We start from the raw sequence: 26,982 nt of genomic DNA on the forward strand, positions 1-26,982 counted from the left end.
AAGAAAGTTGGCCTCTCTGGGGCTTGCAAAGTCCTATCTCTGTAGAAAGAATCACTCCCACCCTCTCTCCAGAGCTCACTGGGCTCCAGCCACTCTGGCTCACATTCAGTCCCTCAGAGAGGTCAAACTCTTCTCTACCCCAGGACCTTTGCACTTGCCATTCACTCTGCCAGGAATGCTCTTCCCCCAGGCCCCAACCCAGCAGGCTCCTCCACATCATTCAGATCTCTCCCTTCCAATGCCCCTTTTCCAGGGGATCCCTCCCTGACCACCCACCCACTCTCAAATCCAGGCAATCCACCCCCACCCCATCCCCACACTCACAATCCTACCTTCCCGCTTTCACTTCCTCTTGGCATCTATCATTATCTGCCATCATCTTATTTATCTGTATCCTTATTTATTGCTGCTACCTTCCGCCATAAAATAAGCTCCATGAAGGCAGAGCAAGTATCTTGCTCCTCTTCTCCCATACTGTAACTAGGTTGCACCAAGGTCGAGAAGGCAGGCTCCACAATCAGGAAAACCCACGTTTCAACTTCACCGTCTACCAGCTGTGTGTCCTGAGGCAAGTTACTTAACTTCTCTGACCTCAGCTCCCACATCTTGACAATGAAACTAATGACAGTAGCTCCCTGCTGGGGGGAGTGTTGGGAGGGTTACTTGAGCCAAGTCCCGGGAATGCTTAGCCCAGAGCCACCTCCACTCTGACTTTCCTCCAAAGTTAGGCCTTATCTCTGATTTGGATTTTCTTATGGACAATGTGAGCATAACAGGATCTTACTATTCTACCCCCGTTGGGGGTTATGAAGGAGTTATCAGAGCTCCTGGAGCTCTCTTGATGGGGATGGAGTATGACACAAAGTTCCCCCACATGGATGCTAGGCTTGCTGTCATCATGGAATAAAAATTACTCCTGTTTGCTCCCACAGTGCTTCGACTGCAATATGTAGTGAAGGTCCTTAGAGCCCAGAGAATGGGAGCACCCCCGGGCCAGCCAGGGCCCCAGAGGGGTCAGTAACCTGAGTTCACAGTGTCTGGGGTCCCCACGCATCATAGCAGGTGCCCAAAAAGTGTAAAGAAAAAGTGTCCATTGTTGCTTGGGCTCTGAGTGCCCTGTCCTTCTGGAAGCCACAGGGCTTCACTGCACCAGAGCTGGGGCCTTTCTGAAGAATGAAGCTGTGCTGATTTGAAAGGATGTATGTCCCCTAGAAAAGCCATGTTTTAATCCCTATTCAATACTGTATGTTTGAAACTGTGATCAGATCATCTCCCTGGAGATGTGATTTAATCAAGAGCGGTTGTTAAACTGGATTAGGTGACGACATGTCTCCACCCATTTGGGTGGGTCTTAATAAGTTTCTGGAGTCCTATAAAAGAGGAAACATTTTAAAGAATGAGGGAGATTTGGAGAGAGCAGAGAATGCTGCAGCACCACGAAGCAAAGAGTCCACCAGCCAGCACTTTGGAGATGAAGAAGGAGAACGCCTTCCGGGGAGCTTCATGAAACCAGAAGCCAGGAGAGAAAGCTAGCAGATGATGTTGTATTTGCCATGTGCCCTTCCAGCTGAGAGAGAAGCCCTGACTGTGTTCGCCATGTGCCTTCCAGCTGAGAGAGAAACCCTGAACTTCACTGGCCTTCTTGAACCAAGGTATCTTTCCCTGGATGCCTTAGATTGGACATTTCTATAGACTTGCTTTAACTGGGACATTTTCTCGGCCTTAGAACTGTAAACTAGCAACTTATTAAATTCCCCCTTTTAAAAGCCATTCTGATTCTGGTATATTGCATTCCGGCAGCTAGCAAACTAGAACAGAAGCTATGGGATCTCAGCAGCCAAGACTCTCGCTCGCCCTCCAATCCTTGCTGGAGGTGTTCTGGCAATCTGTGCTGATGTGGGATATTCAATTACTTTCTGATGTCAGAGCTTCAGTTACCAGTGGGTGACTGCAGGATTTCTATGTCACCAGTGCTTAGGGATGGAAGCCTGGTTGGAAGGGGGAGCCAAGGTTTGCTCCGGAGTTGCATTTGCACAGCATTTTACATAAGACTGAGAGAAGTCAGATATCCAGAACTGGGAGGGCATAGATGGAGACCGGCAGGAGTACATGGGTCCCAACTCCCCTCCCCACATCCCTTGACTGGGCCTGCAGAAATCAGGAACAGCTGGGGGATTGGATTAGCCCATATGCCACCCATTCTCAGGCAGCTCAGCACAGTTAAGGACCACTTGGAGGAAGAGTCCAAGTCCAGGGCTTGAGAAATCCGTGTATTGGGGATGGAAGTTCAGGGGGATTGGGAGGGAAGTGCCCAAATGCTTACTGCCTTTTTCTGAGACCTGTCCCATTCCTCAATCTCTAGAGGACAGATTTTGCTATTGGATGTAAAAGTTGTAATCCTAGTTCCAACTCACGTGACCTCAACTTTATTCCAAGATATACATTTTTCCACCCAGGAAAAGCTCCCCACTTTCTCATGGGCAATCCCAAGGAGCAACAGGTAATTGGCTTTATTTTCCATGAGTCTAAGCAGCCCACATATCTACGCCACACGGAAAGAAGGAGTAGCACCTGATTTTCCTCCCTCGTGGTCTCACCTCCAGGTCAGGCATGCTAGTCCATCCTTGCCTTCCCTTCCCATCCTGTAAGGATAAAGGAGAGCAGCCGGCACCGTGCAGCACCTCCTGCTCCCCCTCCAGAAGCCCAGAGCACGGAGAGATCCAAACAGTCTGTTGCTCCACCCCTGGAGAAAGCCAGCCTTGCCCAGCACTTTTCCCAAGTCCCTTCGCGGTGATGCTAAAACCAGGCCTTCAGAAGCTGTGAGCATCCACGCAGCAGAATCCCCACCACCCTTGTAGCAGCTAAATATTGTAAGACTCCTAACTCCCCCATCTGTGTTTTGCCTCCCAAGAGGGAAAATAGTCTTCACAGACATTCCCTTATCTGGCAGGCAAATTCTAAACCTTACTGGCAACTGCAGCCTTGTTTTCCCAACCAAACAGCTCTGGAACCAAAAGTCGTTCCTGCATGCGATATGTTGAGGAGGGAACTCGCCAAATCGCTCAGCCTGGCAGCCCGAGGCCCATGGGGTCGTTTCCGTGGCTGGAAGAGACTCGGTGGCCTGTGAATGCCACCGGCATCAAGGGAGACCCACCTTGGGTGGAAGCGACACAGAAGTGACAACGGCTGGTGTTCGCTGCTCCTTTTACTTAACAGGGAATACACCCACCAAGAAGCTGATGGGAAACACTCACCGCAGTGTGAAATCAACACTCTCTAACTCAAATGAAGGGGTATAAAAAAAAAAAAAAAAAGAGGAAAACTTCCAACTCTTTCGCCGCAGATGTTTTCTCCTACCAGATACCGGGAGGCTTGTAGTGCCGCCAGCCGCTTGTCCCCTGGTGCCAAGCAGACCTCAGGGTCCCAGACCCTGCTTTTCGTTTTTGTGGTATTTCCTTGCATTTTCCCCAACCCTTCACATTCTGATGCCAAACCCCGCACCTGTACAATTGCTAATAAACCAATATCTGAGGATAACTGTGGAAGCCTAATTGATAGGGACCTTTATCGACTGGCCTTGATGTCTATCTGAGGCTCTCAACAGCCAAGATGTAAATGTTTCATTTTATTTTTAACTTTCACTTTTCCACATTTCAGCAATGTCAGGCAAAGAGGTATGGTTTTACTATCAGAAAGAATCATGGTGCAGAATAATTTATGACTTCAGCTTGGGCTTTCAGAAAAGCTATTTCAAATCTTCACTTTGATTTGGTCGCATCAAAACTACTCAAAATAACAGCAGTACTTTCTTGGAACTAGAATACGTTTGCGGCACCTCAGGATTTTGAACTGAAGCCTCATATTTATACCAGAAGAAAACTTCAGAAAGGAATTAAGCCATGGAGGGGAAAAATAACATTCCTTCGTCCCCCCCAGCCCCCGCCCCCTCCTCCAGCCATCCCCAAACACAACCAAGATACAAATGGACGTCTCCCCAGCCTGGGCAGTAGCCCTGCCAGCCTCCACTCCCCGGAGAACTTATTGGGCAGGTATGGCAGTCCCACCTGGATGGGGAGAGAGGCTGAGAGGAAGCCCTGGCCAAGAGGAGAGAGGAGCTGTTTGATTTGGGTTTGTGTCAGGGCAACGCAAGAAAGCAGAAGGAATGGCCGTGAGTCCGGAGCGAAGAGTTCTGATGCGGTCAGACTTACCTTAGCAGCTTAACTGCATACTTGTCTTAAGGACTGTCAGTCTGGTGAGAAAATGCCCCAGAAAGGATGCAGCTGGTTCAGGCACTGACAGATTGCCAGAGGGGCGTCCCAGCTCCCTATCACAAAAGGAAAAGATAGAAAGAAATGATGTAAAGTGAAATGTAGCAAATTCGCCAAATCACAGCGCTGTGCAGAGGTCAAGGAAATTCAACTGCAAAGGTTAAAGATGAAATCAAATCCGGTGTATGAGAATGAAAATCTATCCCAATGCAAGGCCACCAGTGACGTGTTGTAGACAAGAAGCTAAATACTGGCTAGCACTGGGATCTTTCATTTTCATCAGATCAATAAAAGCTTATATTTATCAGGATTCCAAGCAGCTGCCACTTCTGACAACCTCCACTTTATTTTCTCACTCCTTGCGCTGTATCGGGGCAGAGAGGAGAGGAGAAGCAGCTTTTAATGCTATTTACACCTGAAGACACAATTCCATTAAGAGGTCCTGTTTTGTTAAAGAAACAGGGATTGATATGATTATATTGGCAGGAGCGGGAAGTCTCTTTGTTCTTCTCCCCATGTTTTCCCCTTTGCAATCCAGACCCAGCAAGAAGATTTCCTCCACGAAGTCCGTGTGTGAGCACTTTTTTGTTCAAACTTACCATTTACAAAGAGAGGAAAGGCTTTCTGCTAAAACAGTTACCACTCTAATCATCTGTACAACAATATTTGCTATCAGGCATTCTAAATAGATTATCACCAGTCCATCTGTGTCATTATTGATTTATAAGGCTTTAAGCAGCTTTAGAATGGAAGCTTTCCCACTAAGGGGCTTCTTGTATAAATCAGAGCCCTGCTCAAATATAGCAGCCATCACTCAAGATATTGTTCTTAAAATCATAACAAGAAGGAGAAAATGATAAATTGCTTGTAATATACTGATCCAAACTGATATGCAAATCTTGTTTTTTAAATATATTACTTGAGTAAAAAGAGGCATCATTAACATATGAATGCTATATGCAAATGATAGTGACAGAGCAGATGTTGGCGCATGTAATTGACCTATATGTGAATTGCATCAGAACCCTTAACTCTATTAATTCACTACCCAGTAACTAGATATTGTCCAAAAAGTACATTCTTTGAAACCATATCCTGGAAGCAAAGCTGACAGGCTTCCAAGGATTCTGAAACAAGGTCACTGTCACTAGTATTTTGCTGTCATCTGCATTCCCCTTCTTATGGATGACATCATCATGTGGCCGTGTAAATCGATCACTTAATAGCATTTAGAAAATACTGCAGTGGGGAACAGGTTATAAAAAAAAAATGCCCCAGTTTTATTCTTTTTCTTGGCAGAAATGTCATACCTCTTAAACTGAGGGTTTTTTGCATGAGTGCACTGTGAAACACACAGATGCCATTTTACTCCCCGTCTTTATTTTTCCACTTCTTCTCAGAATGACATTAAATTGTATTAAATAGCCTTTTGTCCACAGGGCACAGACCACCCCGCATATGATAATGTATTAATGCCCCACGTTCCAGCCACTGAGCCGAAACATTCTGAGACTTGGAGGATAGTATGAAGCACCATTGTGGGTATAGCCTGCTAACAACTGTGACACATACTAATAGAAACATACCTAATAAATTACTGCTTTCAGGTCTAGCAAGCTGACATTTCTCTGCAAGGGACAATTTTATATTTGTGGCACAGAACAAAATTGCTTCATATGAAGCCACTGTGGATTAGCATAAAAATTAACACTTAAATTTCAGCTTATTTTCCACCCTCTCCTCCTGCCACAACAATCAATTCCTCTTATAAATCTGATTAGATTTTATGATGCTTATTATTCAGAGCATGTCTCAACACAGCATTCACAGGCTTGAAGACTATTTGTTTAAATAGAAAAAAGAAGCAGATAAATCTATAGGTATTTTTTATTACCCCATTCCCCACCAGTTTCTTTCTCATATTGTAACATCAGTAATTGATTGCGCACATTAATTAACATGTAAGGTAGAAATTCTGCATTATGCATGATTTATTTTCCTATCTGGTGAGTAGGTTTGTCTGCTGCCCTTGTGTTTCTAGGACATTGGGCTCGATTCTGGTCCAGACATAAATGCCAATGCTCATTCCCCCTGAAAGTTATTAATGTCAGATATGAAATGAGATTTTTGATTTCACCTGCTTACTAATCCACAAAAGCTGTTTTGAGTGATGCAGGCTTAAACGCCAAAATTTGAAATGATATATTGCTATATCTGATAACATGCAAATATGTTCATTAGACATAATTTAGCAGGAGAGAATAGCAACACTTCTATATCAAGTCTAGGTCAAAAATGGTTGTTAATTAAACAAGTCATGAAAAATGGCATTACAAGGGGACTGTCCGGCAGATACCAGACTTTCTAATGATCTATCACTGAGAGGTACAGAATGCTTTTCACTAAAACAGAGAGAAGTGGGGGTGGGGTGGAAATAACTTTCTGAGTATTCCACATAATCTATAGCCAAGGTTATCAAAACCATCCCCACATTAGGAACCTCAAACTGATCACATATTCTTCTTAGATTTTAACGGTCACAAAAACCGTTTTACTCCTCCAGCTGAAGATGTGATTTCACTTTCTGTCTTAGGGGCTCAAACAGTGATTTATATGGTTGACTCCTTCACAAATAAACCAGAAAGAAATTAATACTGTATCCGACCATGCTGCTGGCTGGCCTGAGTGTTTATGACTGCGTATTTTAAATCAAGCAGAGAATAGGCAAAAGGCTGGTGGATATTGAGGGTGAGGTTGGGAGCTATGCCCATCTGTATTTCTTCCTTTTCCAGTAGTCTTTCTCGAGTGTACGCTCTGGTTTCCTAGGGAACCAGTGTACAGTAAGAACTCTTTCGATTGGCCATGAGTTCACGATTCCAATTCCTCCTGGGTGAGGTTCTGATACAGTGGAGCCACCAGGTGAAGCAGGTCACCTGAGTTTGACTTCTAAAGGTGAGGTTTCATGAGGACCTGAGGGAAGGAGGGTACCTTGGAAGTTAACTACAGTCTAAGGGAAGGCAGGAAGGATGGTTTCCAAACTGGCCACCCAGACTGCCTCCACTGCAGGGAGGGGAAGTTTTCCTAAAATTCTAAAGTCTGGGAACATTATCTGGAACCCACAGATGGAACTGCATGTATGGAATTCATTAAACGATGCTCTATGGATCAAAAGAATCTTTGCAGCCAGGTCCTAGAAACACAGTCCAGGAAACAAAATGGGTGCATTTATGCATTTGAGGTCTCAGACAGTAAGGAAAACTGAGTGCAAGAGCAAATGCAATCTCGATAAACCAAAAGTCCACAGGTAAGCCCTCTTAACAATCAACTCATACCTGTGTCACCCACCCAGCGCTTAGCACTAAAAATATTTCTAATGTTCATTCATCTGGTGGAGGTAGGAGGTCCTTCCCCAATTATTTCACATCCAAATGTAAAACACTCATTCTTAGCCTGGCGATCCATCTTATTACCATTGCTAAATATTTGGCTTCATCTTTGGATTGTGTTTTCCGTGCTTTCAAATATGAGACCACAGCTAGTGACTATGCATGATAGCATTCACCCTTTGACTTCACAGGGATAAGGCAAAGTTCAAAAAAGAAAATGGGTAGAGAATCTTCGGTGGGGGAAGAGAAGGGAACACTATATACCTTCACTACAGCTTCTGTCCCGTGGCTCCTATGTCCCTCATGAGAATAGCTGGACAGACAGCTTCTCCTTCTAACTTTGTCACGCTAGAGCCCTGGTTCCTGGACTCAACAGTCTATTGCTTCCCACAGGGGAAGCCAGGACTCAAGTTCCAGAGGTGACCCATGAATGGCTCAGGGTCACAGGAAGACTTTTTGATGAGGTCCAGGGGGCCAAGGCAGTACCAGGTTGTAGGAAAGAACTGAGAGAGAATGAACATGTGAATGCACACATGCATAAACAAAATTTTTAAGGCCTTCATGAGTGAACAAAAGAAAGAATATCACTGGAATATTTTAATCAACAAGCATTTGTGAATTCCTGAAGCATGTTCACCTGGTGGGTGGATGGAAAATGCAAGAGAAGATTTGATAAGTGAGGTTCTCGCCCTTATTTATTGTCAAGGTCTTTGTTTGCCCATCCTCGGCTTCCTGCCTATTTCTCAAAGGCTACGGAGACTTAGAGCACAGTGTAGGAAAGCCAGTAAGATGCTGCTGTATGCAGTCAGGAGGATAGAGACAGAAATATTGCTGTATCCGGAACTGGGTCACCATTTTCTGCCTATGAGACCCCCATCCCAGTTGCTTCAGGTTGACCCAGCTGGACATCACAGATATCAAGGGCTCATCCTGGGAGATTAGGGCAACTGGCTCAGACTCCAGGTAGTTCCAGCACCGCTACTGAGAAGCCGCAATGTTACCCTGAGCCTCAGCTTCTTTACTTTCAGAATGGAGATAATAACAGGACCTACTTCTGAAGGGCCTGGGGATGAGTTACCTAGATAGCTTATCTAAAAGTACTTAGCTCAGGCTGTGGCACCCAGTGAATGCTCAACTCTCAGCCCTCATTGTCACTGTCATTGTGGCCGAGCAGTTCTCTGGCTTGGATCCCTCTCGTGGAGAGCTTGAGCCCAGGTGGATATCCATCGCTACCAAATGCTCTGGTTCCGGACCACCTAAAACAAGGGATGGGATCACAGGAACCCGAGCGTCTCCTTCCATGTGTATATTTTGTCTTCTACCAAAGGCCATCACTTTGCTTAAATAAGGACATTGCTATTTTAAATAACACTTCAGAGTCTATCTCTGTGATTCTTTACTCTTCTGAGGAACTCAGTTTCCCATCTGGAGAACCAAGAGCTGAGTCTAGAATCACAGGTTTTGAGCATTTTCTTGTAGCAGAATCCTTTCCACCAAGATAATCCAAAGTATGAGCTGATAAAAGCACAGTTACTCTCACCAACTCTGCAGAGAACGCTGAGTCCTCCCTTTCTCTTGGCCACCGAGATCTCTCCTTGGAACTCCCTTGGGGTCCCACAGAAGTCAGTGTGAGAATCGTTGGACTGGCACTTTCCTAGTGACCTATGAACATGTTACTCTGGGGCACCAGAGTCCTAATTGCATGGGGGGAGGTATCCTGGATGCCCAGTGTTGGCAGGACTGTATGCCAGTTCCTACAGAGCCATCAACACCCAGGCAACCCTGGGCAGCACAACTCATCAGTCCCAAGAGGCTTGGCCAATGCCCTCTAGTCTCTCTACATTGACAGTAGAAACCACCTGCTCATGTCTTCTGCTTCCAGCCCTACCACTGATTCCAAGCCAGAAGCCAATCCCCTTGTGGGTTAACAGAGAGGCAAGGTAGGGTTATTGAGGAGAACCAGAGACAACTTAGCTCTGCCTACTGTGGTTCCCATCAGAGACTAAATGACTTCTGCCTCCTATAGCTCTGCTTTTCAACACCTATCGGGACAAATAAGCACACAAGGCTTTCAGTCATAAGTTACTATGAGAGTCATCTCCCAGAACGACGAGAAGAGCTCATCTGGCACACCTACAACACACAACATGCAGTCTGATGACAGCTTCCACTATCCTTCCACCTCAGCGCTATCGGGGAGCAGTGCCACCCAAAGTTCAGTCATTTGCACACCACCTCCTCCTTATTGCCAGATCTGCTTATACCTGTACCAGTCACTGAGATTTTTCTTGAGATGGACTCACATATTTCCTTAAATGAATGCATTTCCCAGGGAAACTTTATATCCCTCTGCCATAAATAAAACACAACATTTATTCCCAACCTATGTATGTAAAAAAATATCTATTAAAGAGAATCCTTCAGCCATGTGGAAGCTGGAAGAGTCATCCCACAGTTCTCCTGTGGGGCATTTCTGTGGGGAAACCCATCCGGTAGACAGTGCCAAACTCTGCACCTTCGAGGTGAGTTCCCCGACTTTGAACCCACTTCTTAGCAGACTCTGTGCCTTGGGCACCTCACAAGTTCTCCAAGCCTCAATTTCCTCCCTTATAAAAATATGGAGGATGGTAGGGACCACCTTAGGAAGTCATTGAAAGAATAAAATGAGACAATATATGAAAATTAAATGAGATAATGTGCCTGGCACATAGGCAGTTGTTGTGCTGCTTTGGTTACTACCATTAATCATCATATTGAAAGATGAGTCAGCAGGAGGGGGAAATCTCATAAAACTGACCGTCTATATTGTCTTTGCAGAGAACGTTTGCTCACCATACATTTATTCAAACAAGGAGTGTATGTGATGACAACATCCCTAAGCTCAGAATCAGGGGACCTGCCCCAAACTCACTGTCCAAATTCAGGAGTCCGGTCCCTTCCCAAGCCTCAACTGTCCAGACTGTACGAGGAAGGGTTGAACTCAAGGGTGTCCAAAGCACTTTCAGCTCCTGGGAGCTTCAACCTCCAGGCCACTATGGGCCTCCTACCCTGCTCCAGCCCACTCACCGCCCAGCAGCTTCCAAGGTGTGGCAGGCCAGCCCCACCAACAGGAGGTGGGGGCAGAGGAAAATTAAAAGTAGCCCCAACCCTGGTGAGACACAAGGGCTAATTATTCCTGAGATATAAGGTCTGGTGTTGGCACAAATGAGGGAACTGGGAAGAGCCCAGGTCGAGCTCCCAGCAGGAACCCAAAGGTGGCTCATGACAGTGACCCTTGTCCCGTAATTGAAGACAGGCCCTGAGGTTGTGGAGATCAGAGAGCTGGCACAGGGGTGTATGCCAGCACTGACCCTAGGTGCCAGGGGTGGGGTCTTTTGGAGACCACTGGAAAGGAGCCCCAGCCTTTGGCTGCTTTCTTGGGTCTCGCCCCATGCTTTGCCCCACTTTTCCTTTGTGGTCATCTTAATATTTTACCTAGAACTGTGGCACTTGTTGAATACCCTCAGTGAGAGGCTGGGGAAGGGGACCATCTTGCCAGTTCCCCCTGCCCTCTAAGCTTCTGCATCCAACCCAGAAGTCTGTAAATTTATCCTGAAGCAACTCCCAGTTTCCTTAAGACTAAGTTACCGTCTCCTAGTCTTTAGATCAAAAGATCCTTTATAGAAGTTTATATGTTCTTCGGCTATAAATGAGAAAGGCACTCCCTTAGAAATCTGATGGAAAGGATGGGCCTTCTCAGAGGTGAAATCATGCACACATGTTCAGCTTTCAATCCAATTGCATGGCGCAGAGGTGCATGGGAACTCCCAGTTAGAAGCCCTGTGGTGGCCAGCACCTCCTCCCCTTCACGTCCAGATGGGCAGCAGGTCTTTCTAGGTACATCCTTCCTGCAGGCACACACACCCCCAAATCTGGGCCCTAGACGGTGTCAAGCCCCCTCAACTAGGGGGCAGTGGAGGTGGGGGTGGTTGAGAAGTTTGTTAGCATTGGTAACTAGAGCCCGTGCTGGAGATTATTAAGGGAATCACTAGGTGTGGCTCAGGACAAATACACACACATGCAGAGGTTTGTTTTGCAGTCATAAACACAGCGTCCCTAAAATAGGCAGTGTTGAGTCTCTGGCACAAAATGAGGGTTTGAAGCCGACACTGTTTATAATCGGCTGGATCCCTTAAACCCACAAGCCCTTTTTCCAGAAACATTCATGTGAAAGCCTCTTTCTTAGGAGTGGTTACTTGTCTTGCTCCCAGACAAGTTCGGGGTGCCGCCATAGAAGGGTCTGCCCCAAGCCACTTCGGTTCACACGGAATATGTCTGTGGTCAGCAGCCAAAGCCCCAGGACCCCTGACTCGCGTGGGTCAGGCCTGGGCATTTGTGCAACTGGGCTAGTAACAGCACCACAGAAAACACGACTGAAAACCACACGTGGCCGAGCATGACAGCGACAAAAACCCAAATGATTTAGTCAGGTGTTTACTGCTCTACACTTTCTATTAAAACCGTGTAAGAAAACTAAGAAAAAAAAATTTTTTTTAATCATTTCTTTCAATTGTTCTGCCTGGCAACTTTATTGCACATCAGTTCAAAATAAGCTGCCCATAAACTTGGACAAAATTAAACTCACACTGGAATTTTTTTCCTCAATAATTTTAGCTGGGCTGTTGTTACTTTAATATGGATTTGAAATGTGGCATTATCTTGGGTTCAGAATTTCACTGTCTGGGTAGTTGTAACTTCACTTCTCCTGAGTTCATGAATTCTAATTTCAGGACTTTTAATTTCAGTACCTCCTGAAGAGGTCTTTGCAGCAGTTTGTCTTTTCCTATACAAAAAGCACAACATAAAACCAAAACCTCTTATACTGTAATTAGGCTTAGAAAATTAATCTAAGCTTTCTAATCTAACAGAACCTCAGACCACTACATAATCCACAACCCAAAGTCAACATTTGTTTGAAAATGTGATTTCAGGAAAGTAATTTTTAAAAAACAGCATTTGTGAATAGCCAAGATGATTCTATGTGAGATAACAAAAAAATAAACATCGTAGAGTAAAAGTAATGCTCTATCGCAGTTTGATTACAGCGAAAATCAAATGCTGCGTGTTTTAAGCAAACAATAGGAATTTTTATGCAACTAACATTTTTCTGGCTATCTAAGTATGATTTATACATCTAAGATGATAAATTTAATCCCATCACCAGTAGATCAATTGCAGGTATAACAGATAAAACCAGAATAAATCATCATATCACAGCATTGGAAATACAAAAGAACAGATAGAAAGGGAGTTCTGACTTTAAACCAAAATCTGTTTCCAGGCTTTCCAAGGACAATTTGCCATAGAGAAGTTCAATGTATACATAAAGTCATCTGATCCAAATATGCTAATGATTTTTATTGGTCAAATCTTAAAAGTGAGGTTTATTTTTATGAGTATGCATTAATTAACCCAGCATGTACTATCTTTCAGGCTATCTTGCCAGGGACTTTCATTTAAACATGTTTATTGTGAAATGTTTGCATTCTCCACATTTGTGGCCCACACACAGATTATTTCATACTTTCCTTCAGAGCACTTAGAAAAGTTAAAAGGAGTTTTTGTTTTTGATTAATGCCATTTTGGGACAGTTTGGGGGGGAAAAAAAAGAAAGAAAGAAAAGGAGTTCCAAAACCTAGCTCTGCATAAATTCTTTGACATTAAACTCTCTGCAAGTCCCACTGCACAAAATAGTCACGGGGGTGGCTGTCCTGGGTTTACTTTAAGGTGGTCTCCTAAAAACTGAGCTGCATTAACTTTGGTGTTTGCATGAACTCATGCGGAATTGCGACGGCCCGATGCGCTCAGCGATCAATCAGCAGAGGAGAATCGGCGAGCAGAGCCAGGAAGCCATGCCGCACAGATGGGAGTTCTAAGGACTGCCTGTCATCTTTCGATTAAGAAAAGGAAATGATTTCACCCAAAAGATATTCCCTCTTGTGTTGTTTTGTTTTAACTGAGTTTGTACTTTCCACCGAACTGGACATATTTATTGAGACTCATAAGTTACTTCACGGTTACCAACATCCCTGCAATCTCAACAAACGATTTTTTTTCTTGCCAATTATCTAAATATCATAACTATAAAATATCTTAAAACATTCTCCATACTGTAAACATCTTAGCTACAAAGCTTTGAGTGTAAACAGTGTGATGCATCAGAACGGTTTTAAGCGATGTTATAAAAACTGCTCTTAAAAACTAAACAAAAATGTAAAGCTTCCATCTGTTTTATGATTTTTCCACTGCCGAACGGCTGCTGTGTGCCAGTTCACTGAACCATGGCTTGCTAAAGAGATTGCTGGGGTCACAGATTGAAAAAACAAAGAGCACGGCTTTAATGGTGGGATTTTTTTTTTTTTCTCAACTCCTCCTGACATGGCTGGAACAGAATTAAGTGCACAGCAGCAGAAGAGAAGGGACAGAAACCACACACGGGGCCTGATGCAAGAGGCCCCCCTCTCTGTCAAGGCGCGTCTTTGATGAAGGACGCCATCTCGGTGATTAGCTTGGTTTCTTTGGTGATCGGATGCTTGCAACATCAACGTGCTCTTACTTCCTCCCAGAATTTTCTTTTTGGGCCCTGAACGTACAAGTTGAAAATAGACAGTGCACTGCATACTAAGAGAAAGCATTCAGGTTTGTTTTGTGTACCTGGGCAGGTGAAAAGACTCCTCAAAGATGCAAGAAGAAAACCGTCCTCCGCTCGGAAGGGTTGTCTCGTAGGCATTCGACAGGAAGGCAGGAAAGGAAGGGAGCTGAGAGGGTGCACACGGGACCTCACTGCCCAGAGGAATAAGCACTGGACGGGGAGCGGACGAGGCCTAGGGCTGGACCCAGCTCAGTTTCCCATCTGGTGGGATGTGACCGGTGGTCCTTCTGACACCCCCCATCTTGTGTCCTGAAGCCACTTCAGAGGGATAACTGCCAGTGAGACCATCGCAGCTGGATGTCCTGGGCATCCTAGCTGCTGTTACCCAAGAAATGCAGCTGCTGGGATCCGGGGCTGCCCTGACACCTACCCCACTCCAGGAGAGGCTCAGGGTGAGGGAGACCCAAGGAGCCAGGCCTTGAAGGGTGAGGCAGGCCAGGTTCCCGGTTCCCACTGCCCCCTGGAACTGGGATGAGAAGTGGGGGTCAGCCTGCCAGGGGCCAAGGCAAGCTTAGCTGGGGGTCTGCCTGCCATCCCTTGGGTGAAGAATATGATATGCACTGGACCTGCCACGTGAGGTCCCATCTGCTCACGCCTGGGGGATACCCCCAAGGTGGAATCACACACAGCTGGGAAGAAGAAGGAGCACTTTCAGGCCACTGCCACCAGGGACGTCCACCCACAGCTTCCAAGTCCACAGCGGCCCCCAGCCTCAGCTGTGGCGGCCTGGCTCCAGGTGGCCGCCACCATCCCTGCCCTTCCTGCCACCCTACCGTGTGAGACTTTGCAGTGCACCAACTGTGAGGGTGGCCCTCACCCAGGGCTGAAGGGGGCCTCTTTACAAAGGGCTCCAGGCATGGAGGAGGTAAGAGGGGGGCTTGGAGCTGGAAGCCCATTGTGTGCAAAGAGGCCCCCTGGCTCCGGGAAGGCCGGGCATGGGTGAGCAGATCTCTGCTCAGGGACAAGCCCATTTCTGTGGACACCCTGAGACCAGGGGCACTGGTGGGGAAGGTGCCAAAGGCACCCAGGCCTGAGGTCCCTTTCTCCCTAACTCCTATTGTGCACACAATTCCCAACGGTGTCTTCCGCCTGCCCCTTGTCCAAAGACAGGTCACACCACCAGGGAAAGACTCTTTAGATGGGGGGCGGGCAGTGGCAGGTCCCAGCCCCACAGGCTGTTCGGGTACTCCCCCAGCTCTCAGGGCATCAAGTGTGCACCCAGCCCTAGGCGCCACCAAGTTTCCTGGGCCAGGAGCAGCAGTTACCCCCAAGGGTACCTGGCCACAGGCCCATCGGCAGGCTGGCACGACTCCACGCACATTCCAAATTTAAATCTGGGACACTCTCCCCTTTTTTTCACCGCCCCAGAAGACGGGGGAGGCATCTGCATGGAAACAGCTGTCGCCCGAGAGGAGGCGGCAAGGCGGCTCCCTGCGAGCACCCCGCCAGAGCCACACATCAGCCAGGGTTACTTAGCTACAGAGCTTCGCAGCTGGGGAGGGGAATGGGGAGGGGGTGGCACGGGCACCGCGGGCCCACAGGGCTGTGCACACACATGCCACAGGCCAGCAGACCACTCCACGGTGGACAGGGTTGTCCTCCTTCATCGGTGGGGAAACTGGGGCTCAAATGTGCCCAAGAGTACACAGCTACTAAATAACAGTATAGTGATACCAAACATGATTTTAACGATGAGAATGGATACTCATAATGCGTTAATATACATCTCCAAGTCTAAATCTTCCCAACAATCCTGTGAAGTGTTATTAGTACCATTTTCAAGCACCCAGGAGGAAATTGAGGCACAGGAAGGTCAATGAAATCATCCAAAGCTGTATGATCAAGAAACGATAAAGAGGGTGCAATCCTGAATGATCCTACTCCATCCTCTGAACAACCATGCCACAATGTCTACCATTATCATCATCATCACATCAGATCATATCATCATATCATCATCATCATCATCATCACCATCATCATCATAGTAATCGTCACCATCAGTGCAGGAGAGCAGTTAACACTTCCTGAGCTCCTGCTGGGAGCCCGGCATAGGGCCAAATTCATTAAATTTCATGCACTATTGTATTTCATTCCCTTTATACATTTTATCCCCATTATGCAGATGGGAATAAATCAAGGCTCAGAGAGGTTATACAATTTACTGCAGGTCACACAGTAAGTAGCAGCTGAGCCAAAAGCAAACCTATCAGCTGCAACGGCCAGTCTTGTCTCTGCAGTCTCTGACGGAAACAAGGTGGGCCTGCACTGAGCACACACCACAGGGGGAGGCCTCATCTGTGACCAGCCCCAGGCTGTGGGCTGTCTTTCCAGCCATTGTCAGGAATGGGACCTCAGGCGGGGACCTCAGGCGGGGACGTGGGACCCACAGGGTTGTGTCCTGCCCATTAAAGCACTGGAGATGCTGCTCTGGGTTTGCTGTTATTGCCAAACCCTGTGGACTTCTCGCTGAGGCTAATCTTGATTATAATGAGGGTTTATCCTAAGTCCGGTGGAGGGAGGCGGGCCAGGGACAGCTTGGCTGAGGGGATGGCCAAGCTGAAATCTACAGTTGATGCAACTGCTGACATGGTGGGAGCTACTGCAAACACTGACCATATTTAGGAGAAGTCAGAGATTGGGGATGTCAGCCCTTCGGCTCTGCAACCCAGTGCCATCAGCCAGGCAGCGTGACTGGAGACTCTATCCAGTTCTCCCTTCAAGGTGGGCCCAAGTTCAAAGAGCAGGCGCGGGGACTAACTCAAAGGGAAAGGAAAATCCAAAGGAGTAACAAACTGGCCACCATCAAGAAATTCTGAGGTCTCCAAGGACAAGCCTCTGAAAACAAGAGGGCACAGCCTAGGACACTGGAAACCTACAAAGCCAACAGCTACCCTTCCCTGAATTCTCACAGTTCAAATAGAGAAAATTTGAGAAATGCTGTCAGGTCAGGCTGCACTTTCCTCGAACTAATCACTAATGAAGTTTGGGGTGAGCTATTTTGAAAGCAGCCCACACAGCATAACCACATGCCATCATCAGCTGCCATCCCCAAATGCAATTTCATTCATAATTAAATATGAAAAAGCCACTACCTTAAAATAACATCAGGGGTCACATCTGAACTCTCTATCCTGGGCCCATGAGTTTTGGCCCCTGCTGACCTTGCCAAGATGGTCTCCACCGCATCCCTGATAACGCATCCCATGTTCCAGTCCTATGCTCCACCTTCACTCCCCCAGCCTCGCCTTCTTCATTCCAACCTCCTCTGCTGGTCCTCCCTTGCCTTCTAGGCAGGCCATTCTTCTTTCTCTCTTATGCAAATCACTGTTATACAAATGTCAGCCATGAGCCAAAGACCAGCCAGAGTACCGTGTCTTCTGAGAAGACCTGGACAACCTGAGCCTGTCGTGACCTTCACTAGCCTCTGAATTTCTATAGCAACTATTTATACGATCCTCTGGCAAAGCATCATGTACCTCCCTGTGCCATCTCTTCCCTTGCTCTCTCAAGTATGACTAGCATTCCACGTGATTCCACGTGTAGGTTCCTCATTCATTCATTCGTCCATTCATCCATCCATTCATTCAGTAAAAGCTTACTGAACACATATGTGCCAGTTGGAGAAACAGCAGCGTAGACATGGTCCCTGCCCTCCTGGAGGGCATCTAAAATGAACAGATGATAAATGCACCAATAAATAAGCAGTAGATCTTTCCAGCTGGACTTGAAGCCCTTTGAGGTCAAGGCCCTCCTTACATACACATATGGACCTGAAATGAGCACAGAGCAACACGCCTCTGCTCAGTATGTGCTGTGGATCCACAGTTCTGGACAGGGCTGCCTGCCCCTTGTCTGTCCTGAACTCCTCTTGAATCTGCATATAGAAAGGATTCAGTAAAGACGGTCAGAGCTGGGCCAGTGTCACCAGCAGATGGTCATTGGCCAAAATACTTCTGCTCCACCCAGAGGTTCTTAGTGGTTGCTGGGCAGCTCACTGTGGGGCTGTGGGCAGCAGCACCAGCACCAGCAGGGGATCCATCCATAAGCCCTTACCCTAAGCCCAGATGGCTAGCGAACAAGCAGAAATGTTTTAAAGGCCACGATTTGGGAGCGATCCCAGCTAGGCGGATTGTGTTCACATACAAGGTCAGATTGGGGAACTGCACACAAAGTAGCACTTGCAACCCCTCACACATGTTGCCTGAGGGACAAAGGGACAGTCCTATAAAGCAGAACCCCAAAGACCAGGGCAGAGGTGTATCAGAGGCTGGGAAGTAGGGCAGATGTGGAGCAGGGGCGGTTCCCTACCACGCGCTCAGGTGACAAGACACTAAGCCAGCACTTGTTGAATTGTGTGTTGGGTGCAAGGCCAGGTTCTGCTATAAAGAGGGGGTGGGGCAGGGCCTCCAGAATCTCCTGGACCAGAGAGGTGGGGGTGAGGAGGGAAGTGGAAATGCTGTACCCATGAGACAGAATTGGACAGTGTCATTTAGAGGAACAGCAGAGAAGGGGCTTAAGATGAAGCTGAGCCCCTTACATGCATTATCAGGTTAATTAGTGTCCCACATCTATTATCTGAGTGAGGGACTGAAGGCTCTGAGAGATGAGGTGACTTGCCCAAGGTCAATAGCTCATATATAGAAGAATTGGAACCAATAACCAGGTCCTGAGGCTACTCCTTTCCCATCCTTGAGTCAAATCCTCCATGCTTGGTTTCCATCTGCTTCCATCACATTTCCTTCATGTCACCCTCCTCATCGCCCCGTCCCACCCACTTGGTCTCTATGAAGATCTCCTAAGGCTGGTCATTGGGCTGACACCATTGCAATTTTTGCCATGAATAACAACATGGCCATGAGTAGTTCATGGTGTGATGGTTCCCATGGCATTGTCGTAGCCAGGGGAACTATCACACATGTCCGCATAAGAGGAAGACAGGCCAGTTTCCACAGTTCAGAGGCTTCGGAGAGGACATGGAACCTCTCTCCACAATGGGTGGTGAAACCCATCAGGATATCCTAACCTGATGTCATTACACCTTATCCTAACCCTGGTCTTGGCCAAGCCACAGTTATTCTTGGGAGTCGAACTTTCCTCATCTAAGAAGCAGGAAGTGATAGTTAGGGCCACACGGGCATTTGATTAGCACTCCAGAGGAGAAAGACAGGGTTCAGGGCGTGGGAAGGATCATTAACTGACTTTCTGAGTATTCAGTGAATAAGCTTTTTCAGACATCTTTCTTCTTCCATCTTCAAGAATCCCACTGCTCTGGGTTCAATTCAGATACTGTTGGAGATAATCAAATGGCCAGAATAATGACACTTTCTACACAAAAGGAAGAGAATGTACTGGAACCCCAAGCACTCACTTCCCATTGGCTAACCTGCTTCTTTTTCTGGTTGCTGCTATGTTCAATTGGATGGCGTGTTCATTTATTGAAAGCTCTGAGCCTATCACCAATCACGTCCATCAATAATCAGCAAATTAGCAGCCTGCTTATACAGACACTTCTATTTTCAACCTGAAGGGCGGTTTGGGGGTTTCTTTTAAATTTAACTATCCTCATTAAGGATTCATAGCACACCAAAAGAGTGATTTTTTAAAAAACCATCTTTGCAGAAAAGGAATATCAGCAAAAATAATCACTATTTCAGGCTCAACAATGAGTCCCTAATGAGGACAGCAGTCATCAGTTAAATAAACATATCATTAGGGTGAGAATAGATGTGTCAACATAGACACAGTCCACTAATTTCTGGGGTGGTTTATCTGGGGTTAGTCTCAGTGAGGGCTGGCTGGCAGGTAGGTGTTCCTAGATCATATCCCCTTTCACAAGTAGGGCTCAAGTTGTAGGCAAGGTCAGGTTAGGTGGAGAATTATGAGTCAGACAATGACACAGTTCCCAGAGAATCAGGCCTGCAGTAGTGAACAGGTTTCCAACCAGAAAGGGTCTAGGAAGCCCTAGGTAGGGATGCACCAGGCATGAAGAGGTGAAAGGGGATCCTCTTAACCAGGGACCCCATAGCCATGTGGGTCTCGGGGGTCAAATTCCCACCTGGATGCCCAGAGTGGTAAAAGGTCTCCACCCAGCTCTTCTCAACAGCAGAAGCACAGTGGTGCTTCCTTTGGGATATAGAAAGCACAGAATCGAATGGGAGCTCATTGGAATCCCCAGATTTCCCTTTGTCTGGGACTCACAGTCCTCCAGAGATGATATCAGGGCTCTAGCCGGGGAGCGGAGGCCTCCCCGTGGCCCCAAAAGGCCGTGGAAGCATGCTCTTTTTCAACAAATATTTATTGAGGGTCTCCCACATATCATGTATCACACTGGATGGTAGTATACAACAAGGAGCAAGACATACTTGGCCTTTTCAACCTCACGGGGCTTTAATTTGTGGGGAGGGGAGAGACAGTAAGTAAATAAATAATTAGAATAACTACAGATTATGAGAGTGTTAGGAGTTAAATAAGCAGAATGAGGGATAGGACGCAATTGAGAAAGGCTGGTTTTCTATAGCCAAGGCCTGGAAGATGAGAAGGAGCTAGGACAGAAAGTGTAGAGGAAGAACATTCCTGGTAAACAAGCAGGAAGAGCAAGTGCATGAAGTGAGGACATCAGCTAAGGCTGCACGTGTGCATCCATGTGGGTATGTGTATACACATTCCCCAGGGAGCCAGGTTTCTGAGAAGGAGAGAGGGGTCTGGGTCTTAGTGGGGTCACCCCCGGTGGTGACAGCTTCTGAGAAGAGCAGGACAGACAAAAGAAGACAAGGGCCAGAAGATTTGTGATGGCAGGAAGAGAAGCAGACCTCATATGGCTGCTACATTCTCAATGAAGACAAAGTCATCAGCGTCAAAAGAGAGCAAAGAGAGAGACGGCACAGCTATTTGGGGGAACAAACCCTAGAAGAAGTTGGTAGATACGTGGCATGCTGGATGCTGGTTTGATGTTTGTGGTGGTAAATTTCACAGTGATATTTGTCAACCCAACTGCGATTCTATAGTAAAGTTCAGGGGCCAGGAACTGATATGGAAAATGTGAATTTCTTTTTAGCTCACCCAGGGCTGGAGTTTTGTCAGATACATATGATGGAGATAAAAGAGGCCAGGGAGGTGATTAAAATGATGGAGCGTGAATTAACTCTTAGCTGGGTGAAAAGGAGTGGGAAGACAAGGCATGGAGGACGGTGAAAAAAGGTGATCAAAGACCCTTATGAAGTGACATTGGAGGAATCACAGAAAGAAAGTTGGAAGAGAAAGCAGTGCTGGTCAGAAAACAAGATGGGACAAGACCAGATTTCAGAGGCTGTTCATATCCTGGTCACAGGCAGGTCTGGGCATGGCTACAGAGTTGAATGGTCAAAGGTAAAGCGGAAAAAAAGTTATTGGAATTTAGGTCAAAGAAGTGGAGCCCAGATGCTACATGAATGATCCTGACACTCCTGGTCAACAACGCTGGCCAACAGACCCCTGGAAACTTAATGTGAAAGCACACCTCAGGAGACACTGATATCAGAATGTAGGATCATGAATGACTTCCTTCAACAGCTACCCTCGAGTCATTGTAAAAAGAAATCCAACTGGAAATGAGCATTATTGTAGCAGGGACAGAGGAGATCTAAGATTAGTGGTATTCAGGAATCATGGAATAAGAAATGGTCATCTGTCTTAAAGATAAACAACAGAAACAGAAACAATACGAAACAGCTCCCGGAGTCACGACAGAGACCAAAAAGACAGCGTACCCCATTCTGGAACAGCTGAACGGGCAGGGAGAATCTGCTGCGGTGAGATACCCGAGGGGCGCGCGTTTTCCCGGCCGGGGCGGCTGGCAACTGGGGTCCCCTCCACGCACGTGGCTCCCCGTCTGACTGGGAACGTTGGATAGCGGGGGCCCTCCCGTCACGCTTGGCGATTCGGGCCAGCTGGGCAATTAGGACCGGCACTCTCCCAAGCCGCGGCGGCCAGCAACCCCCACCTCCAAGCGTGGTTTCCCGGCTGACTGCCGTGCAGACAGACGAGCGCCACGAGCGCCACCTACTGGGCAGGAAAAGAAAAACAGAGCCCAGAGATTTCACAGAAAAAGCTTTCAACCAGCTGGGTCCCACACCCAGGGAAATCTGATCAAATGCCCAGACAACAGCAGAAAATAATGGATGACGCTCGGAAAATTGAAGATATGGCCCAGTCAAAGGAACAAACCAATAGTTCAAATGAGATACAGGAGCTGAGACAACTAATGCTGAATATACGAACAGAAATGGAAAAACTCTTCAAAAACCAAATCAATAAATTGAGGGAGGACATGAAGAAGACATGGGCTGAACAAAAAGAAGAAATAGAAAATCTGAAAAAACAAATCACAGAACTTATGGGAGTGAAGGACAAAGAAGAAAAAATGGAAAAAACAATGGATACCTACAATGGTAGATCTAAAGAGACAGAAGCTACAATTAGTGAACTGGAGGATGGAACATCTGAATTCCAAAAAGAAACAGAAACTATAGGGAAAAGAATGGAAAAACTTGAGCAGGGGATCAGGGAACTGAATGACAATATGAAGCGCACAAATATACGTGTTGTGGGTGTCCCAGAAGGAGAAGAGAAGGGAAAAGGAGGAGAAAAACTAATGGAAGAAATTATCACTGAAAATTTCCCAACTCTTATGAAAGACCTAAATTTGCAGATCCAAGAAGTGCAGCGCACCCCAAAGAGAATAGACCCAAACAGGCGTTCTCCAAGACACTTACTAGTTAGAATGTCAGAGGTCAAAGAGAAAGAGAGGATCTTGAAAGCAGCAAGAGAAAAACAATCTGTCACATACAAGGGAAACCCAATAAGACTATGTGTAGATTTCTCAGCAGAAACCATGGAAGCTAGAAGACAGTGGGATGATATATTTAAATTACTAAAAGAGAAAAACTGCCAACCAAGACTCCTATATCCAGCAAAATTGTCCTTCAAAAATGAAGGAGAAATTAAAACATTTATAGACAAAAAGTCACTGAGAGAATTTGTGACCAAGAGACCAGCTCTGCAAGAAATACTAAAGGGAGCACTAGAGTCAGATACGAAAAGACAGAAGAGAGAGGTATGGAGTAAAGTGTAGAAAGAAGGAAAATCAGATATGATATATATAATACAAAAGCCAAAATGGTAGAGGAAAATATTATCCAAACAGTAATAATACTAAAAGTTAATGGACTGAATTTCCCAATCAAAAGACATAGAATGGCAGAATGGATTACGACCCAGCAATACCACTGCTAGGTATCTACTCAAGGGACTTAAGGGCAAAGACACAGACGGACATTTGCACACCAGTGTTTATAGCAGCATTATCTACAATTGCAAAGAGATGGAAACAGCCAAAATGTTCATCAACAGACGAGTGGCTAAACAAACTGTGGAGTATACCTACGATGGAATATTATGCAGCTTTAAGACAGACTAAACTTATGAAGCATGTAATAACATGGATGGACCTAGAGAACATTATGCTGAGTGAGTCTAGCCCAAAACTAAAGGACAAATACTGTAAGGTCCCACTGATGTGAACCGACATTCGAGAATCAGCTTGGAATATATCATTGGTAACAGAGACCAGCAGGAGTTAGAAACAGGGTAAGATAATGGGTAATTGGAGCTGAAGGGATACAGACTGTGCAACAGGACTAGATACAAAAACTCAAAAATGGACAGCACAATAATACCTAAGTGTAATGTAGCTAGGTTGGAACACTGAATGAAGCTGCACCTGAAATATGGTTTTTTGTTTGTTAAAAAAAAAAAAAAAAAAAAAAGATAAACAACACCCTTTAATTTACTGGTGTCAATGACCCTGCGCTTGATTTTCCCAGTTGATTGCTGGAAATGCAGTAAGGTCTGAACCTCAAGCCCTGAATTCCTAAAATGCAACTACATGGCAGAGCAGTGCAGTTAACGTTTTGAGAACCGTGAGTCCTAATTTTTCCCTGGCTCCTCAGGCCACGCTCTCCCCTACTGTGAATTGGAAGTCACCTGCCCCTTGCCTCTAGGCCTTCCTCCTCCTCCTCCTCCTTGAGCACAAAGAGCCCATGCCTCCCATGGGGACATCCTGAGAACCAGGGAAGTCAGGGTTATTGTTCCACAGACCCGGTCTCAGGGAGCCCCGATGCCAGAGTGGGAGTGTGCTAAGTTCACCTCCTGGAAACGGATTACTTTTCAAAATCCCTTTGGCCACCAACCAGGCCTCCCGATGCCCAGCTCCAAAGCCAAAGGTCCTCTAAGCCCCTCGGAGTCTCCCTCAGCCCAGAAAACTGTAAGATTCATTCTCCCGGAGTTAAGCAGATGAAATGCTAACGCCTCCACCCCCAGCCCGTCTGGGTCCACAAAATCCAGCGTGCAAGGCAGTGGCCACTCAAAGATGGCTTTTCCGCCCCAGAAACTGTCTTCCAGGCTGCTTACACTGCTGAGTTTATTTTACTGTAATACCATTGACCACAAACATATCCACAATCAAACTAATACGGTTAATATTCAACGCGCAGGCACCTACCACCTCCTAAATAAAGTATGCAATTCATTACTCAATAGTTACCCAACTCAGAAAAATTCCTGGTGGGAACGGTGGCGGTAGCGGTGGCAGTTGTAGTCACAGAACCAAAGTAGTATTTATTCAATGCCTACTGCATACCAGCCATGATAAGAAGTGCTCTCAAATAGAGCACTTCATTTAAGTCATGAGATTATAAAATATCAAGAAAAACATTATTTTGCAATAACTTACTCTGTTCTGCTCAATCGATATTTTCCAGAAGCCAAGGAACACAGTCCAATTATACCCAAATCAATTTTGATTTGTCTTCACAAATTTGGTAGAGAAAGTATCTGCCCCAAGAGTAGACCAGTAAAGTTATGCCCCAGAGAAAAATATCCTGCCAGAGTAATGAATCTCCATAAAAAAAAAAAAAAAGTGTGCTTTCATGGAAATATTGATAACACTCTAAGAACTTAGAGGAGCACCAAACAGTGTAGCTAAATGCTGCCAGGAAGAAGGGCCCAATAAAACGGTGACTGCATCCCTGGGCTTTCCAAGATTTGTCCAAAAGACAGCACCAACGAGGTGACATGAATTAGATGCTCTCTTAAATGTAATTTAATCACTGCATCTAAAGGGGTTTCCTTATATTAGTTGGTCCCATACACTGTACAAACCAGAGAACTCCATCAGCGTCACTCACTGAGTTTCTGTCTATAAGCACGTGTTCTCTTGAATAGGCTTGAAACAGACCCCTCCCCACCTCCCCCCACCCCGATCCCCCACCTCCAAAATTCCTGCTAAGCATATTTTTACTCAAAGGGCAAAGTTGGCCTAGGATTATGCGTGTTCTCTGCGCAAAGGATATGTTTTCAGCAAGCAGAACCGCATTCCTACGAAGCACAAATATTCCCCGTAAGCTGATTGCTCCAATCCTTTCGCACGGTTCTCAATAAGGCTCTGTTCTGCTCACTTGCAGTTCTGTGGTCCGTGTTCTCAGATGTGGCGTAGGACAGGTGTTTGTCTATTGAGAGGCCTGAGAGGGGCCCTGGCCTGGCCGTTCTCATGGCTGAGGGGCCGCTCCCACGAAGCTGCTTCTGTGAGCTGGCCTTCTGGATATACCAACCTTTCAAAAGCAAACTCTCAAATAAGATCCATTTTAATGAGATCCAAAAAAATTCCCTTTGCACAAGTGCATCCCTCTCTAAAATCCTAATCCTCCTTTCTCACTCTGATAATGGCCAAAAATTGGGGGAGGGGGGCAGTTAAAACGCCTCCAAATCAGATCCTGAAGTATTCCCCAAACACTTAGCAATGTTGATTGTAACAGTGATGGGAAAACCAGAAAACAACCACTCTCCAAAACTATGGTCACGCAATGATTTTTTGAAGGAAGGGTATGTTTATCCTTTTCAACATATTGGGTCTAGGAAATCTCTCCCTCCTATAGGGAAGAACCACCAGATTAGACTTTTATTTCTGAAGCACACAATGTGGTACAAATAGCTATTTGCATTATAAAATGATTCTAATGGAACTTGGGCAAGTAGTTAAGGCTATGTGGACAGCTAGAATAACACATCACCCGTCATTAGGTAAGAGATTAGGGAGAGCCACATCCTCCCTTGGAGGCATTGCACAAGATTCCCATTGAGCTCTGAGTACAAAGCAAAGGTGGCACGGAACCTAGGCCAGGGTTTGCACTAAGACCCAACACCCTGTTCTGAAAACACATGTGTACATCTCTGGGGCCTCATGGGGGTTGCAGAGGTTGAGCAGTGATGGAGAGCAAGTCTGAGGCAGAAGTGAAAGCTGCACCCCCATCTCCACCACCCCAACACCTTAGCTCTTCCAATGATTTGGTTTCTTTTCCAAAGAGGTCTTGGAAAAGACCTCTGCCAAGTCCTCCAGACACAGAGGTCACGGGGCTGAGTGGGTCCTGCAGAGGTGAGCTCGCAGAAGTCACCTGATTGCTCCTGGATAAACCAATATTTGAGGGATGCTCATCAGAAAGACTCTCAATCCAGGACTTCTACTTGGGGCCAGGCCCTCGACGTGCATGATTTCAATTCACCCACCCCAAGCCCACCACACAGTTTCCATCGCCATCCTCAT

At 46.2% G+C, this 26,982-nt stretch overlaps 1 protein-coding gene across 1 annotated transcript in view; it reads right to left on the reverse strand.

Moving 5' to 3' along the window:
- The window catches only part of LOC143658418 (zinc finger protein 536-like), a 202,709-nt gene that overhangs the window by 85,486 nt on the left and 90,241 nt on the right, over window positions 1–26,982 (reverse strand). The window contains exon 3 of the mRNA XM_077130487.1: window positions 4,209–4,324. The gene's annotated coding sequence lies outside the window, so the exon portion shown is untranslated. The remainder of the gene's footprint in view (window positions 1–4,208; window positions 4,325–26,982) is intronic.

Source organism: Tamandua tetradactyla, chromosome 16, assembly GCF_023851605.1.
Source record: "Tamandua tetradactyla isolate mTamTet1 chromosome 16, mTamTet1.pri, whole genome shotgun sequence".
Classification (NCBI taxonomy): Eukaryota; Metazoa; Chordata; class Mammalia; order Pilosa; family Myrmecophagidae; genus Tamandua; species Tamandua tetradactyla.